The 15,182-nt window shown below is 43.6% G+C and overlaps 2 protein-coding genes across 3 annotated transcripts in view; one reads left to right on the top strand and one right to left on the bottom strand.

Moving 5' to 3' along the window:
• The window catches only part of PTGR2 (prostaglandin reductase 2), a 31,118-nt gene extending 22,328 nt beyond the window's left edge, over nucleotides 1-8,790 (bottom strand). For both annotated transcript variants that reach the window (XM_079990978.1, XM_079990977.1), the window contains exon 1: nucleotides 8,684-8,790. The gene's annotated coding sequence lies outside the window, so the exon portion shown is untranslated. The remainder of the gene's footprint in view (nucleotides 1-8,683) is intronic.
• Nucleotides 8,791-13,056: 4,266 nt separating this feature from the next.
• MIDEAS (mitotic deacetylase associated SANT domain protein) overlaps nucleotides 13,057-15,182 on the top strand; it is an 84,999-nt gene continuing 82,873 nt past the window's right edge. The window contains exon 1 of the mRNA XM_079989902.1: nucleotides 13,057-13,246. The gene's annotated coding sequence lies outside the window, so the exon portion shown is untranslated. The remainder of the gene's footprint in view (nucleotides 13,247-15,182) is intronic.

The raw sequence follows: 15,182 nt of genomic DNA on the forward strand, positions 1-15,182 counted from the left end.
AACTGATCTGGACACCCGTGGAAATTATTTTTAAGCAGAATAAGGACTTTAAGTAACTGATTATATGACTTTTATTTGGACTGTGATACCTTTCTTCTATTTGGATTACAATTTAAGTAAGAAACCCAGGTGCTGGAACTGCCTGAGCAATGGAGCAGTCAGCTTGCAGGGTTGGATACTTTTGAACTTAAACTTTGAAACAATCTGAGGGAGTTTGAACTGGCTACTTTGAAGCATCTTTTGGAATACCAGCAAGCACTGTCTGAAATACTGTGACTTTTTAAATACTAACTCTGCTAAAAGTTACCTTACTGAAGGTTCCCGGACATTAAATGGGATTATATTATTTTTATTGGAATTGTCTTCTTCCCTAAAGACATTTTAAGCTCCCCCTAGAGGATTTGGGATTAATAGCAGTGACATTGTTTTACTTTCCTTTTCCCGGCCTCCTGCTTGACTATTACCATCTGGGCTGTTGCTTTCTCATGGGAACAACTCAGCTTGACCTTGAATTTTAGATAACTCTGGAATGAGTGGCACAAGAAAAAAGGGACCGAGAACCAGACAAACAACTCTAACCGCAGTCTCCCAGGCACGCAGATCATCTGTGCCTACTGTGCTTACTTTGCCTACTCTGACTTCTGAGAAAGAAGCTGCTTCTCTGCCACGGGCAGAAACTGAGGAATTTCAATCGGAAGAGATGGCCTCAGGAGAAATTAGTTCTACTTTAGAGAAAATTCTTGAAAAACTGGAATCTTTGGATAAAAAAGTTGATCAGCAAACAGCTAAAATTGATCATAATACTGAATGTTTAAATAGACTAACTGGACAAGTTGCACAGAATGTGCAAGCAATTGGAGAACTGAAGGAGACTGCAGGTGAAAATCGGAAATTGGCTGAAGATACCAGCCAAAGATTGGGAAATTTAGAGAAAGAGGTAAGACCACTCAGCAAACAAGTAGGTGAACATCAGACCTATCTTTCTATGATAGAACTACAGAATAGACAGACCAATTTAAGGATAAGGTCGGTACCAGAGGTGGAAGAAGGCAACCTAGCTGAGTTCCTGACTAAAGAATTTTCCAAGTTTTGGAACTTAGAGGAAAAAGATTTTAAAATCATATCAGCCTTCAGACTTGGAAGACTCATAAAGAGAGAGAAGCCCAGAGACTGTTTAATAATACTGAGATCAAAGGAGGAAAGGGACAAGATTTTGGGTTTACATTACGGAAAGTCACTGGATATTCTGGACAAAAGAATTGAAATTTTCAAGGATATTCCTAAACAACTGTTGGACCTTAGATCTGACTACTTGGAACTAGCAAGATTGTTAAGGAGCAACACAATTATCTTCAGGTGGGATTTTCCTCAAGGATTATCTTTTACTTTTAGAGGGAAGAAGATTAAAATCAGATCACTGGAAGATAGAGACAAATTTCTGACTGCGCACGGAGAGGACCTCCAAAAAGGACTGGAATTACCCTCGGGGCCTGCAGTACCAGGGGTGCCTGCACCCTCGGATCCTGAAGACCCAGCGAACAAGGTACCACCCCTAGAAAAATAACCAGACTTACCCAGGATGTCTCTGCAACTTTTGAGTTGGAATATAAATGGCTGTAACATTCCGGAAAAAAGAAGGAAAATTTTTCATATATTGAAAAAGGAACAACTGGACATTATTTGCTTACAAGAAACACATGTGACTAGGCTCCACAGGAAAGTACTAATAAACAAAAGACTTGGTCAGGAATTTATATCTTCAGACAAAGTAAAGAAGAGAGGCGTGGTGATATATGCAAAAGAGAGCCTGTCACCTAAATTCTTATTTAAAGATGAACATGGAAGAATTTTGGCAATCGAAATACAACATCAAGGAGAAAAGATTTTGATATTAGGAATTTATGCACCAAATGAAGGGAAGTCGGAATTTTTCAAGAAGTTGCATGAGACTATGCTGGAATATCTGGATTATGACAACATCATCATGATGGGAGACATGAACGGGGTCGTATCAACCAACATGGATAAGTCACAAAGCCAGAATGTTACAAAAGATGGCAGACTACCAAAGACCTTTTTTGAACTGACTGACAATATGGACTGGATTGATATCTGGAGAACGAAGAACCCCTTGGGAAAAGAAGGAACATTCTTCTCTGAAGCTCAGCTGACTTGGACAAGAATCGACCAAATATGGATAACTAGAGGTCTGGCACCCAAGGTCAGAAAGGTGGAAATCTGCCCAAAAACCTGCTCCGACCATAATGCACTGAAAATGGATATGATACTATTACCAACTGGCTCCTTTAGATGGAAGATGAATGACAATTTGTTCAGAGATCAGGAGATTATTAAGAAGGCCCAGAAAGCATTGAAGGACTATTTTGAGATAAATATGAACACTACGGTGGAAAAAAGAATTATTTGGGATGCAAGTAAAGCTGTGATGAGGGGGTTCTTGATACAACAGAATGCTGCAAGGAAGAGGACACAAAACAACAGAAAAGATAAGATTTTGGAGAAAATAAAAGAATTAGAGAAGAAGCTAAGATCAAACCCGAAGTCCCTGCCGATCTTGAGAGAAATCAAACTCTATCAAGCACAATATTCGAAACTGATAAATCAGGAAATAGAGTGGAAGATTAAATTAATGAAACAAAAAACCTTTGAATCGGCAAACAAATGTGGGAAACTGCTAGCTTGGCAGTTGAAGAAGAGACAAAAATTGAATACAGTTACAAATTTGGAAATTGAAGGAAGAAACATTCAGAACCCCACGGAGATTAGAAAGTGTTTCCGGAAATACTTCAAAAAATTATATACCCAAGGGCCGCAGAATGAGGTTGAGATTAAACAATTTTTGGAGAAAAATGGACTTAAAAAGTTGTCACAAGAAAATAGATCTCTCCTGAACAGTAAAATAACATGTCAAGAAATTGAACAAGCCATTCAAAACATGAAACTGGGCAAATCTCCAGGGCCAGACGGGCTAACCTCCAAGTATTATAAAATATTAAAAGACCATTTGATACAACCACTGATGGAGGTTAGCAATGAAATTATGGAGGGGAGGAGGGCGCCGGAATCGTGGAAGGAAGCTTTCATCACATTGATACCAAAATCGGAAGCTGAAAAGACACAACTTAAGAACTACCGTCCCATCTCCCTTTTAAATGTGGATTACAAAATATTTGCAGATGTTTTGGCAAGTAGACTTAAAAAAGTTTTAAACGAAGTAATTCATAAAGACCAGGCAGGCTTTCTCCCAGGTAGACACATGTTTGCCAATACAAGGAACATTATTGACATTTTGGAACTTTTGCAAACTGATATAAATACAAAAGCAGTGCTAATCTTTATAGATGCGGAGAAGGCCTTTGATAATATCTCTTGGAAATTTATGAAGGGAAATTTAAAAGAAATGGGAGTGGGTCGGGGTTTTGAGAATGGGATTGATGCAATATATTCAGAACAAAAGGCTAAATTGATAGTAAACAATGTGGTTACTGAAGAGTTTAAAATTGAAAAAGGAACACGACAAGGCTGCCCGATTTACCCTTTGTTATTTATATCAGTTCTGGAGGTGCTCTTGAATATGATTAGAGGGGACCGGTTGGTGGAAGGGATTCAGGTCGGAGCGAAACAATATAAACTTAAAGCTTTTGCAGATGACCTAGTTCTGACCCTGCAGGAGCCAGAATCTAGTACAAAAAGAGTATTACAACTGATCCAAGATTTTGGTCGGGTGGCGGGATTTAAACTAAATAAACAGAAAACTAAGGTGTTGGGGAAAAACCTGACAGATGCAGAGTCGGAACAGTTTCAGAGAGAAACAGAACTAACTGTGGTTAAAAAAGTAAAGTACCTAGGGGTAAACATAACAGCAAAAAATCTGAGTCTATTTAAGGATAACTATGAAAAATGTTGGTTTGAAATTAAGAGAGATTTGGATAGTTGGACAAAATTGAAGCTTTCTTTGTTAGGCCGAATTGCTGCTGTTAAGATGAATGTATTGCCAAAGATGTTGTTTTTGTTTCAAACATTGCAGATTGTGGATAAGACAGAGTGTTTCCGGAGGTGGCAGAGAGATATATCTAAATTTGTCTGGCAGGGCAAAAAGCCCAGAATTAAGTTTAAGATACTAACTGATGCGAAAGAAAGAGGGGGCTTTGCCCTGCCGGACCTAAAGTTGTACTATGAAGCCGCAGCCTTTTGCTGGCTAAAAGACTGGCTACTTCTCGAAGACACTGACGTATTGGATTTGGAAGGGTTTAACAATGCTTTTGGTTGGCATGCATATCTATGGTACGATAAGGTTAAGATCAATAAGGTCTTCAAGAACCATATTGTCAGGAAAGCAGTTTTTAATGTCTGGACAAAATACAAAGACTTATTGGAAAACAAAACTCCGAGGTGGCTTTCACCTCTGGAAGCTAAGGCCCGAAAAAGACCCAATATGGAGGCCAAATGGCCAAAATATTGGGAAATATTAGAAAAAGACGGAGACAATTGGAAATTGCAGAGTTTGGAGAAAATGAAGGATAAAGTGCGAGACTGGTTACATTACGCTCAGATTAAAGAAGTTTTTAAGAATGACAAAAAGATAGGGTTCCAGGTGGAGAAATCGAAGTTGGAAACAGAATTGTTAGAACCAAAAACTAAGGTATTATCAAGAATGTATAACTTGCTGCTGAAATGGAATACACAAGACGAAATGGTTAAATCGGTTATGATAAAGTGGGCTCAGGATATTGGGCATAATATTATGTTTGAGGACTGGGAAAGGTTGTGGACCACCGGGCTGAACTTCACTGCATGTAATGCTTTGAAGGAAAATGTAATGAAAATGATATATAGATGGTACATGACCCCAGTTAAACTTGCCAAAATATACCATTTGTCTGATAATAAATGTTGGAAGTGTAAAGAATATGAAGGAACATTCTTTCACCTCTGGTGGACTTGCCCTAGAGTGAAGGCCTTCTGGGAAATGATATATAATGAGTTGAAAAAGGTATTTAAGTATACCTTCACTAAGAAACCAGAGGCCTTCCTTCTGGGCATTGTCGGCCAGAAGGTGTTAAAGAAGGACCGAATATTTTTTATGTATGCAACAACGGCAGCAAGGATACTTATCGCTAAGAGCTGGAAAACTCAAGATCTACCCACACTGGAAGAGTGGCAGATGCAGCTGATGTACTATATGCAACTGGCCGAAATGACTGGTAGAATTCGAGACCTGGGAGAAAAGAGGGTTGAAGAAGACTGGAAGAAATTCAAGATTTATTTACAAAAGTATTGTAATTTGGTCGAATGCTAAGAAGGATGCTAGATCATAAATAATTGCCTACCATTGAATTAGATTTGAATTTGACGATAAGTGAGATTGAGGGAAACATAAAACTTTTGGAGATTAGATTAAACTAACTGAACAAGATTTAAGAATTTAAATAAGATGATAAATTGCTGGAAAAAATTTATAATGATGTAAGTGGGAGTGGGAGATGTGAGGGAGTCCAAAGAAGTTTTGAAAAATGTGTTATGATACATGTTATATTGTTTATCATTTTTGCATTTTGTATTTTAAAAAAAATCTCAATAAATATTTATATAAAAAAAAAAAGAACAGAAATCGTGTTCCGGCGGTGCGGTGGCAGCGGGAGGCCCTATTAGCTAAAGTGATGCTTCAGGTTAAGAACAGTTTCAGGTTAAGAACGGACCTCCAGAACGAATTAAGTTCTTAACCCGAGGTACCACTGTACACACTACCCACATGTTCCTGCCAAGCAAACAAAGTCTATACTTTCCCATTTTGTCTGAACTGGGAAACAATGGTTAGCAATTCTGGAGCAAGCCATGATATTAAACCAACTTCAAATGAATAAATTGTGAATTAATATCCTGGGTTGTTTTCAAAGCTGTTAATCATTGTTTCCAATTTCTGACCAAATAGAAAACTATAGCTTATGGAAAACTTCCATAAGCAAAAGGGATGTGCATGCCGAGAAAAACGCTGTGATTTTCTGAACTTTCCCTGAGTGCCCAGGGCACAAGAGGCAGCCCTTGAAAAGAGCTTCAGCTTGTAATTTCACGCACTTCCTTTAGCTTACATAAGGGAAGGGTAGTTTATTTATCCGTGCCTCCAAATCCTAGTAGTGCATAGACTCAGAAAACATGCTGGATTATTACTTGTTATTATGACTAATGTATACAAAGGTATACAAACTCTTGTTTTGCTCCACAGGGCAGCCATTTTGTGCTGGCACCCACATCACTTGAGTACTGGCACCCCAGTAAAACAAAAAAACAACAAGCCTGAATGTATATATTATGAAAAGTGACGGGGTGGGGGTCCAGTTGTTTGTAATTAGTCATGCTTTGTTTTATTCAATAATAACAATTTTTAAAAGTGCAAAGGAAAAAGGGGAAGCAAAGATGCACACACCATTTTTAAAAAAGCTATAGGAGAACCCTTGCATGTGGTTTACAAGCCAGAGATGGGGATCAGCCATTATTTTTTTATCCCTGAATCCTAGGTATGCATCATGATAGTTAAACTTTAGGGAGTGACTGTCTTGGATCCAAATCTACAAGCTACAACAGCCAGCCTAAATCTCACATTTCTTGTTTTAGGTTCTCTCCCCCACACCCCATCTTGCCTTATGAAGAGATCTGGAGGATTCAAAGCTTGCCACAATTTTGTGACATTCTGGTTGGTCCTTGACCTTGCAGACATGTTAACGGAACTACATTCTGAATTGCTGCAGACCCAGGCATTAAAAGAAAAAAAGAAAGTAAACTGTTCCTGGCAACCCTGAGGTCACTGGGTGGAATAATGTTCTCAACTGGGACTGCTTTTAGATGTTTCTAACAGTAATCATCTTTAGAATGTTCAAACTGTTTTAGAACACTTTTGTTTTCTTTCAGTTTTAAACTGCAAATCTGTTTGCCACGGTGAGCTCCTACGAGAGGAAAGGTAGGATATAAATTGAATGAATAATAATAATACTGTAATTAGTAAGAAAAGCTGTAGGTGAATGTCCTTTGCTCTACAGGCTTTGCAGATAACACAGCTGGAAAATGCTATCTGGTGACATATAACCATCAGATATTACTTGGGTGGGTGAATATCTTTTTCCGCCCAAGGGCCGCATTCTCCTCTGGTGACCCTTCCAGGGGCCACATGCCAGTGATAGCAGGGTCAGAAGCAAATGTGGGCAGCACAAAGCTTTTTGTCCTTAGTTCAGCAGGCTAATTTCTATACACCCCACACAGCCGTCTCTACCCATGCAAGAGGCAGAGATCAAACCACATTCTGGCCAGGGGGACATCTCAAGGAAAACATGAAGCAGGGCCAGGGAGGGGCATTCTCTTTTCATCTTTGAGTCAAGTTCCTATATAATATTAGGATAAAAGGGACCCCTGACCATTAAGTCCAGTCGTAGCCGACTCTGGGGTTGTGGAGCTCATCTCAATTTATTGGCCAAGGGAGCCGGCATACAGCTTCCGGGTCATGTGGTCAGCATGACTAAGCTGTTTCTGGTGAACCAGAGCAGCACACGGAAACACCGTTTACCTTCCCGCCAGAGCGGTACCTATTTATCTACTTGCACCGTGCACTTTCGAACTGCTAGGTTGGCAGAAGCTGGGGCAGAGCAACGGGAACTCACCCCGTTGCGGGGATTCGAACTGCCAACCTTCTGATCAGCAAGTCCTAGGCTCTGTGGTTTAGCCCACAGCGCCACCCGCGTCCCAATATTAGGACAGGTCCCACCAAAACCTATAATCTACTTTCCTGACTTATATGTGCAAGAACAACAACAGAAAGAGAATCTATGATGGATCAGTTGGTAGAGCAAGTGACTCAATCTCAGGACTGTGAGTTTGAACCCCAAAAGATTCCTGCATTGCAGAGGGCTGGATGGTCGCTTCCAGTTCTATGATTCTATGATTTTGCAGACAAAACAACCTTTGATTTCTATATGCCTCCCCTCGTCCCCGCCGATCACCACCTACACAAGAATTGGTAACACTTTTCAAAGTGTCAACCGCACCAGAGGCGGCAGCTCACATCTAAGTTTTCATTTCATTTCTTGCTGGCTCCTGCTAACTTAATAGCCGCACAAAGGAAAGTTTAGCAAGGAAACTGTTCAGTCACCACACCACCGTGCAAGGGAGGGGAAAACTTCACCTGCTGAACTTCCGCCTGCCGTGCAGCTCTTGTCATGCAGCTGCTAAAAAGAGACAGGAAAGCTGCTTCGGTGGTCAGGAGGTGGGCGTGGGCTGTGTACAGGCTGCACAGAAGGCGAGGCGAGGGACTCATTAGTTTTGCAAGGAAACTTATTTAAAGTTTGTCCCATAGGCAGCTTCAGAAGGTGCCTTGCACCGAGTCGGAACACTGGTCCACCATGCTAGCTGAGTATTGTGTACCTCGACTAGCAGCGAATCCCGGGCTTTCAGACGGGGCTCCCGCCTGCCTGGCAATGAACCTTGGACCTTTTGCATGCAAAGCAAACATTTTACTGCTGAGCTACGGCCGTTCCCCTAAGAAGCTAGTAACTGCTAGTCCCTGCAATGCAAATGCTTCTTGCTGGAGAGGAGAAAAGGAAAAGCCCTTTGCAAGGGGGCTGGGTTCCTCCTCCTCCTCCCGTTTCTCCCCCCGAGGCAGAAACCGGCCGATCACCTTGTCGGAAATGCACGCAGGCCCGAGTCAGTCCTTTGCGATCCGGATCGCCAAGAAATCGCGCGAAGGGCAACTAGCCCTCCGGAGGAGACCTTCCCAGCATGTGCCTAGCCTGCCTCTTAAAAGGGTAATGCAGGGAACCGCGGGCCCACTTAAAAAGGGCAAGCCTTCCCACTTAGGTATGGTTGCTCCATGGATAAAGAGCAGTCGAAAATGCAGCCTTGCGTTGCTTTGGAGCAGAGGCACTTTCGTGTTTGTTGTTCTGCTTTTAAAACTGCAGTGCTATGTAAGCTTATTTGAGAGTAAGCTCCATGTATCAGGGTGGGATTTGACTCCCAAATCGGCATGCCTATAATGGGGGAAGAGGAGAGGTGCAGGCTGTTTGAATGACAGGTCTTCTGACCCGGGAACTTTGAGCTCTGGGACGTGTAATAGGAGGGTGTCGTTGAGACCAACAACACTCGGTATACAGTACTTTGAATCCATGCTCACTGTATTAATTTGATGTATGAATAGGCACTGGACCATAAAGAAGGCTGATTGCTGAATAATTTATGCTTTTGAATTATGGTGCTGGAGGAGACTCTTAGAGTCCCATGGACTGCAAGAAGATCAAACGTATCCATTCTGAAGGAAATCAGCCCTGAGTGCTCACTGGAAGGACAGATCGTGAAGCTGAGGCTCCAGTACTTTGGCCACCTCATGAGAAGAGAAGACTCCCTGGAAAAGACCTTGATGTTGGGAAAGATTGAGGGCACAAGGATAAGGGGACAACAGAGGACAAGATGGTTGGACGGTGTTCTCGAAGCTACAAACATGAGTCTGACCAAACTGCAGGAGGCAGTGGAAGACAGGAGTGCCTGGTGTGCTCTGGTCCATGGGGTCACGAAGAGTCGGACACGACTAAACGACTAAACGACATTAATAGGCCTGGATTTTTATTTTTTTGCTCCAACTGCTGCATGCATTTTTCTCTCTGCTTCCACTGTATCATTACCAACACAGAATTCATAATATTAATTTGGGGTGGTGCTGTGGCTTTGAAACGCTAGAAGCTCAGAATATTTTTCGCAGCCACAGAATCAGAAATTGCAGGGTTGGAAGGGCTTATGTGATAATAAATTTGTTAGTCTTTAGATGCCCAGTGGAGAGCTCAGTTGGTTAGAGCATGGTGCTGATAAAGCCAAGGTTGCAGTTCCCATATGGGACAGCTGCATATTCCCGCATTGCAGGGGGTTGGACTAGATGATCCTCAGGGTCCCTTCTAGCTCCATGATACAACGATACTTATTTTGTGTTACTTTTTTGGGGAAGAAGGAGGCCTTATTTTGGGAATTGCATCAGAGTTGCCAACCACCTTAATCCAGTCTTGGTCAGAAATTGGCTGGACATGGCACACACAGTCCATAGTTGCAGATTGGTCGTGTTTAGTATCAGGACAGCAGAAGCAAACTCCACTTTATCCCTTTAATCATGATAGTGATTTAAAATAAAAATCATAGCTGGTAAATAGTGGTTTGTTTTCATCCTCTTACATATCAGGAATACGGAAGCAGTTTCAAAGCATGGAATAGCAGGAGAAGTGGTATGTTAATTGTGTGCTTCACAACTCAGCTAAAACACTTGACCATTATGTATTTGCCCCAAAGTGAAAGGATGAAGAGAAACAAAGAATGGATACAGAAACTAATGGTGTATGCAGAAATGGCAAAACTCACCAGAAGAATAAGAAATAAAGACAACAAACTTTTTAGAAAGGAATGGAAATGGTTTATTGAGTATTTACAAACAATTTCTAAACAGATCGAGACATTTTACACATTTTATTGTAAAAACCTGCAGTTTTGTGTGTGTGTGTGTGTGTGTGTGTGTGGATAGATGATTAAAAGAATAAGTTAAGGCAAGTTGAAGTATGCAGGAAAAGATGAAAACAAATGTAAGGAACCGCAGAAAGAGGAGGAAAGGAGTCAAAGTTGAAAATATAAATTATGGTTAAATAATTGTTGTAATGTATATAAATGAAAACTATCATTTAAAAAAACAACAACACTTGACCATTATAGCAGGGGCTTTGTGTGTATGTGTGTGTGTAAGAGTGTAAGACTATTAAGGTCACAGTCTAAAATTTCCCATCTGCACCATTGCCTTCAGCAGGGTTATTTCCCTGAATTAAAAACAAAGGAGTTGGTACCACCAGCAGAGTATAAAGTTGCAGAAAGGAGTGGTGCTGACCTGTTCTCGGATTCTCAGCCTCACCTGTGTCTTTCTCAAATAGTTTTAACAGCTGTGACATTATCAAATTGTACAGCACTTTAATTTTCAGTCTGCTCCATCCCCACATTTTAGAGAGGTTATGTGAGGATACAAATGCTAACTCCCAGAACAGACTATTCTGTGTTTCCAGAAACTGCTTTTTGTTTGTTAAACTATTCTTGTTTATTTTAAAAATGGAAGGTATTACTTGAATGTGGGGTGTACGTGTGGAATGAACAATGTTCATCCAAGACAATCATGAACTGGAAAATACACAAGCCTTGCAAATCATAGCAACAGGGAGGACAGCCTGGCAACAACAGCTGCTGCAATGAAAAGAAAAGAAAAATCTGATGTTGGGTTTAAAGGGGGAAATGTAAAGCATGGAGAGACTGTCTGCAAGGGAGCTGTGCAAGAATAAATGCTGGTAACATGATTTGTAGTAGGAAAGAAGGTATTCAGTTTCTCTTAACAATAAACAAAAATATATGTGTTAGTTTAAGTATAGCTATGCTGAGGTTATTTCACCAAGTTCCTTACCATAAGTGTATATTAAGTACGGTAATTGGGACTTCCAAGACAGGGTTAGAGTTGGAGGTCATTCATACACTGAAGTTTAATGTGGATTTGAAGCTGCTCCCCATCCTTTCTTTTTCTTTCAGTATCCACACAATGTCATCGTCATCCAAGAGGCACCCCACATTTCTGCCCACTAAATGCAGATTTCCCCATCCCACAGATAATCCAGTAAAAGGAAGGAGCCAATAAAATTGCATATTACTTGACTGTGGGTGCACTAATGTTCATTATGCAGGTTGGCTTTTTTTACATGCACGGTAAGATTTTACTGGGTGCCATCTGTTGCCACATCCCTACTTCCACTTTGTCTCCATCAGTCCAAAGAAAAGGATGCAGCCTGCCCTTTCCACTGGTTGCTGCTAAAGGGACATTGTGCATAGTGCTTAAAAGAAAAGCAACAGCCACTCTTTTGTGCAGAACTGTCCTTGCACAAGGGTGGCACTGTGGGTTAAATCACAGAGCCTAGGACTTGCTGATCAGAAGGTTGGCAGTTTGACTCCCCACAACGGGTTGAGCTCCCGTTGCTCGGTCCCTGCTTCCACCCACCTAGTAGTTCGAAAGCACGTCAAAGTGCAAGTAGATAAATAGGTACCGCTCCGGCGGAAAGGTAAACGGCGTTTCCACACACTGCTCTGGTTCGCCAGAAGCGGCTTAGTCATGCTGGCCACATGACCCGGAAGCTGTATGCCGGCTCCCTCGGCCAATAAAGTGAGATGAGCGCTGCAGCCCCAGAGTTGGTCACGACTGGACCTAATGGTCAGGGGTCCCTTTACCTTTACCTGCCCTTGCACAAAACAGCTGCATTTTAAAAAAATTGCTGTTATAGGAGGCAGCAGTCATGAGCCCCGCAGTGCTGTTGAGACTGGGGCTGGATTGGCTGGCTCCGGCAGAGGAAGGAGAAATGAGTGGGATGCTGAACTGGGGAAACTGGGTTGCAGGAGAGAGATGCTGGCTTTCCCCTCCTACCTTCCTGCAGAGTGGAGAGCCTCAGTGGAGGCTGGGGAGGGCTTTGCTCTGCCAAGGGATTGCACATTTGAGAAGCAATGCACACACAATATTAACCGCAATCCACACCAACTATCCTTCCTAGTTCTTAAAGGCTATGGCCCTAGGCAGGCCAATGGGGATGACAGAACCACAGCGGAACGTCTATTGGAAGGTGATGACAGTACCAGGACCCCTCCCCCAAAAGCCATCAACAGGATTCCTGTTTCCACCATGCTCTTGCGAGCTTTTCCAGGGGGCATTTGGCTGAAACCCCAGGGCTTTCTCCATTCTCTCCCTTTACTTTTTACAAATGCGTGCAATAGGAATCTGAAGCTGCGTTTCGTTTTAACATGTCGTGGGTTCGAAACAAGCCCCTCGCCCTGAAGCCTAAAGGGGTCCTGAGTCTCAGACGATACTTGGAGGAGGGGAGCAGCAGCCGCAGCAGCAGCAGCAGCCCTCTCTGTGGCTGAGGCTGCACAGGGCGGGTGAAGCAAGCAGAGGGAGGAGCTGCCTTTTAAAGGGCCTGTCCTGGCATCCACCCCTCGGCAACTTACCGCGCTAGGAAGTGACGCCTTCCCAGAATCCTAGCGAAAGGCTCTCAAAAGTTGGGGTTTGGTTGCCTGCGGGATTCCCCCCCCCCGCCGCCGCCCCCGTTTCTTCTTGGGCTTCTTGTTGGCAGTGGATTCCTCTGCCCCGGACTTGACTCAGGACGGGACTTGTTGCAGCGATGCTCTGCAACTGAAGGTGAGCAAAACTTTCGCGCTCGGTTTGGACGCTGGTTGTTTGTTTCCTTGTCCTTTGGTGCCTGGATTAATATAGTCTGGGTGGTGTAGCAGGAGATCTCCTCGTTTTCTTGCTACTTCCAACCCGCTCCGCCTCCCACTTCCAAAAGAGAGAGAGAGAGAGAGAGAGAGATGCAAGTGGATTATTGGGTTTGGCTCGGGTAGATGTGAAGTGGAGCAGACAGAATGGAGATCCGGAGTTTTTCTGGGATGGCGGAGAAAACGGCTTGGCGTTGCTCGGGCAAAAGTGACAGCAGCTGCAGCAGCAGCCGACTGAACTTTGTGTGTGTGTGTGATTGTGTGTGTGGAGTTGGGGGGAGGATCTGAAGTCCACCCTCTTCGGACTAACTCGGTTCTGTCGCTTCTCCTCTCCGGAACCTGCGAGCGTCTCCCTTTGCTCTGCAAAAGAGGCTTTTAGCGAGTAGTATTTCGTCTCGGATCAAATCCGCCCGTGCATTTAAAAAACAACAACAATCCACGTTTTGCACTTTTGCTCGTTTGTTTACTCCCGCGCTAGTGGCTCAAGTTTATTCCGCAGACAAAAGAGTCCTGTTGGACGAACCCTTGCTGCTGACTTCGCACCGGGGGCGGGGGTGGGGGGTGGGAGAGAGAGAGAGAGAGAGTCGAAGTGGCTCTTCCAAATATGGGACGAGCCTGTGCTGAGGAAACAGAAGCAGCCTCGCCCGCCTCCTTGCAACAAATGATGACGTCTCATCAGGCTGCAAAGGATCTTTTGGGATTTAAACGAGCTTCCCCCACCCGCCGTGGTCTGGTTTTTTTATGTAAAACAAAACAAAACAGAAAGACACCTTTAGGACAAAAGCTTGTTGCACGGCACTTCTGGCAGATGTTGTGTGCTGTTAATCATGCAGTAACGGTAAAGGACGGGTACTTTGGCAGTTTGTCGACAAAGCTGTCCAAACACCCACTTGCATATGTGACTGTGCCTTGCACAATCCAAGTCTTATGATAAGCCTGGATGAAGGTTTATTTTGGATGTATTAGGCTTGCAGGCTGCACATTGGACATGTTTTTTGCTTTTTGCTCTCTGGTCGGGGACAGAGGGTGGCGCTTGGGGGGGAATTGTCATCGCGCCACTCCTTGGTGTGTGGAGTGCCTCAGGGTGCGATACTCTCCCCGATGCTTTTCAACATCTTTATGCGCCCCCTCGCCCAGCTTGTCCGGAGTTTTGGGCTGGGTTGCCATCAGTATGCCGATGACACCCAACTCTATCTGTTGATGGATGGCCATCCTGACTCGGCCGCAGACACACTGACCAGATGTCTGGAAGCTGTGGCTGGATGGTTACGTGGGAGCCGGTTGAAGTTAAATCCTTCGAAGACAGAGGTCCTGTGGCTGGGACGGGACGATATGGGATTGAGGGGGCAACTCCCATCTCTTGCCGGGGTGCAATTAGTGCCAGCACCGTCCGTTAAGAGTTTGGGTGTAATCTTCGATACCTCCCTCTCTATGGAGGCGCAGATTACAGCTATAACAAAGGCGGCATTTTTTCATCTCCGCCAAGCTAAGCAGTTGGCCCCTTATCTCTCTTGCCCTGACCTAGCCACTGTGATCCACGCGACGGTCACCTCCAGACTGGATTATTGTAACTCGCTCTACGTGGGGCTGCCCTTGAGACTGACCCAGAAACTCCAGCGGGTGCAGAATGCCGCAGCAAGACTCCTTATGGGGTCTTCGCTGCGAGATCACATTCATCCGGTACTATACCAGTTGCACTGGCTCCCGGTGGAGTACAGGATCAGGTTTAAGGTGCTGGTTTTAACCTTTAAAGCCCTATACGGCCTAGGACCCTCGTACCTATGGGACCGCCTCTCCTGGTATGCCCCACAGAGAAACCTACGGTCTGCAAATAAAAACATCCTGAAGGTCCCAGGCCT

Source organism: Podarcis cretensis (assembly GCF_951804945.1).
Source record: "Podarcis cretensis genome assembly, chromosome: 1".
Taxonomy (NCBI): Eukaryota; Metazoa; Chordata; class Lepidosauria; order Squamata; family Lacertidae; genus Podarcis; species Podarcis cretensis.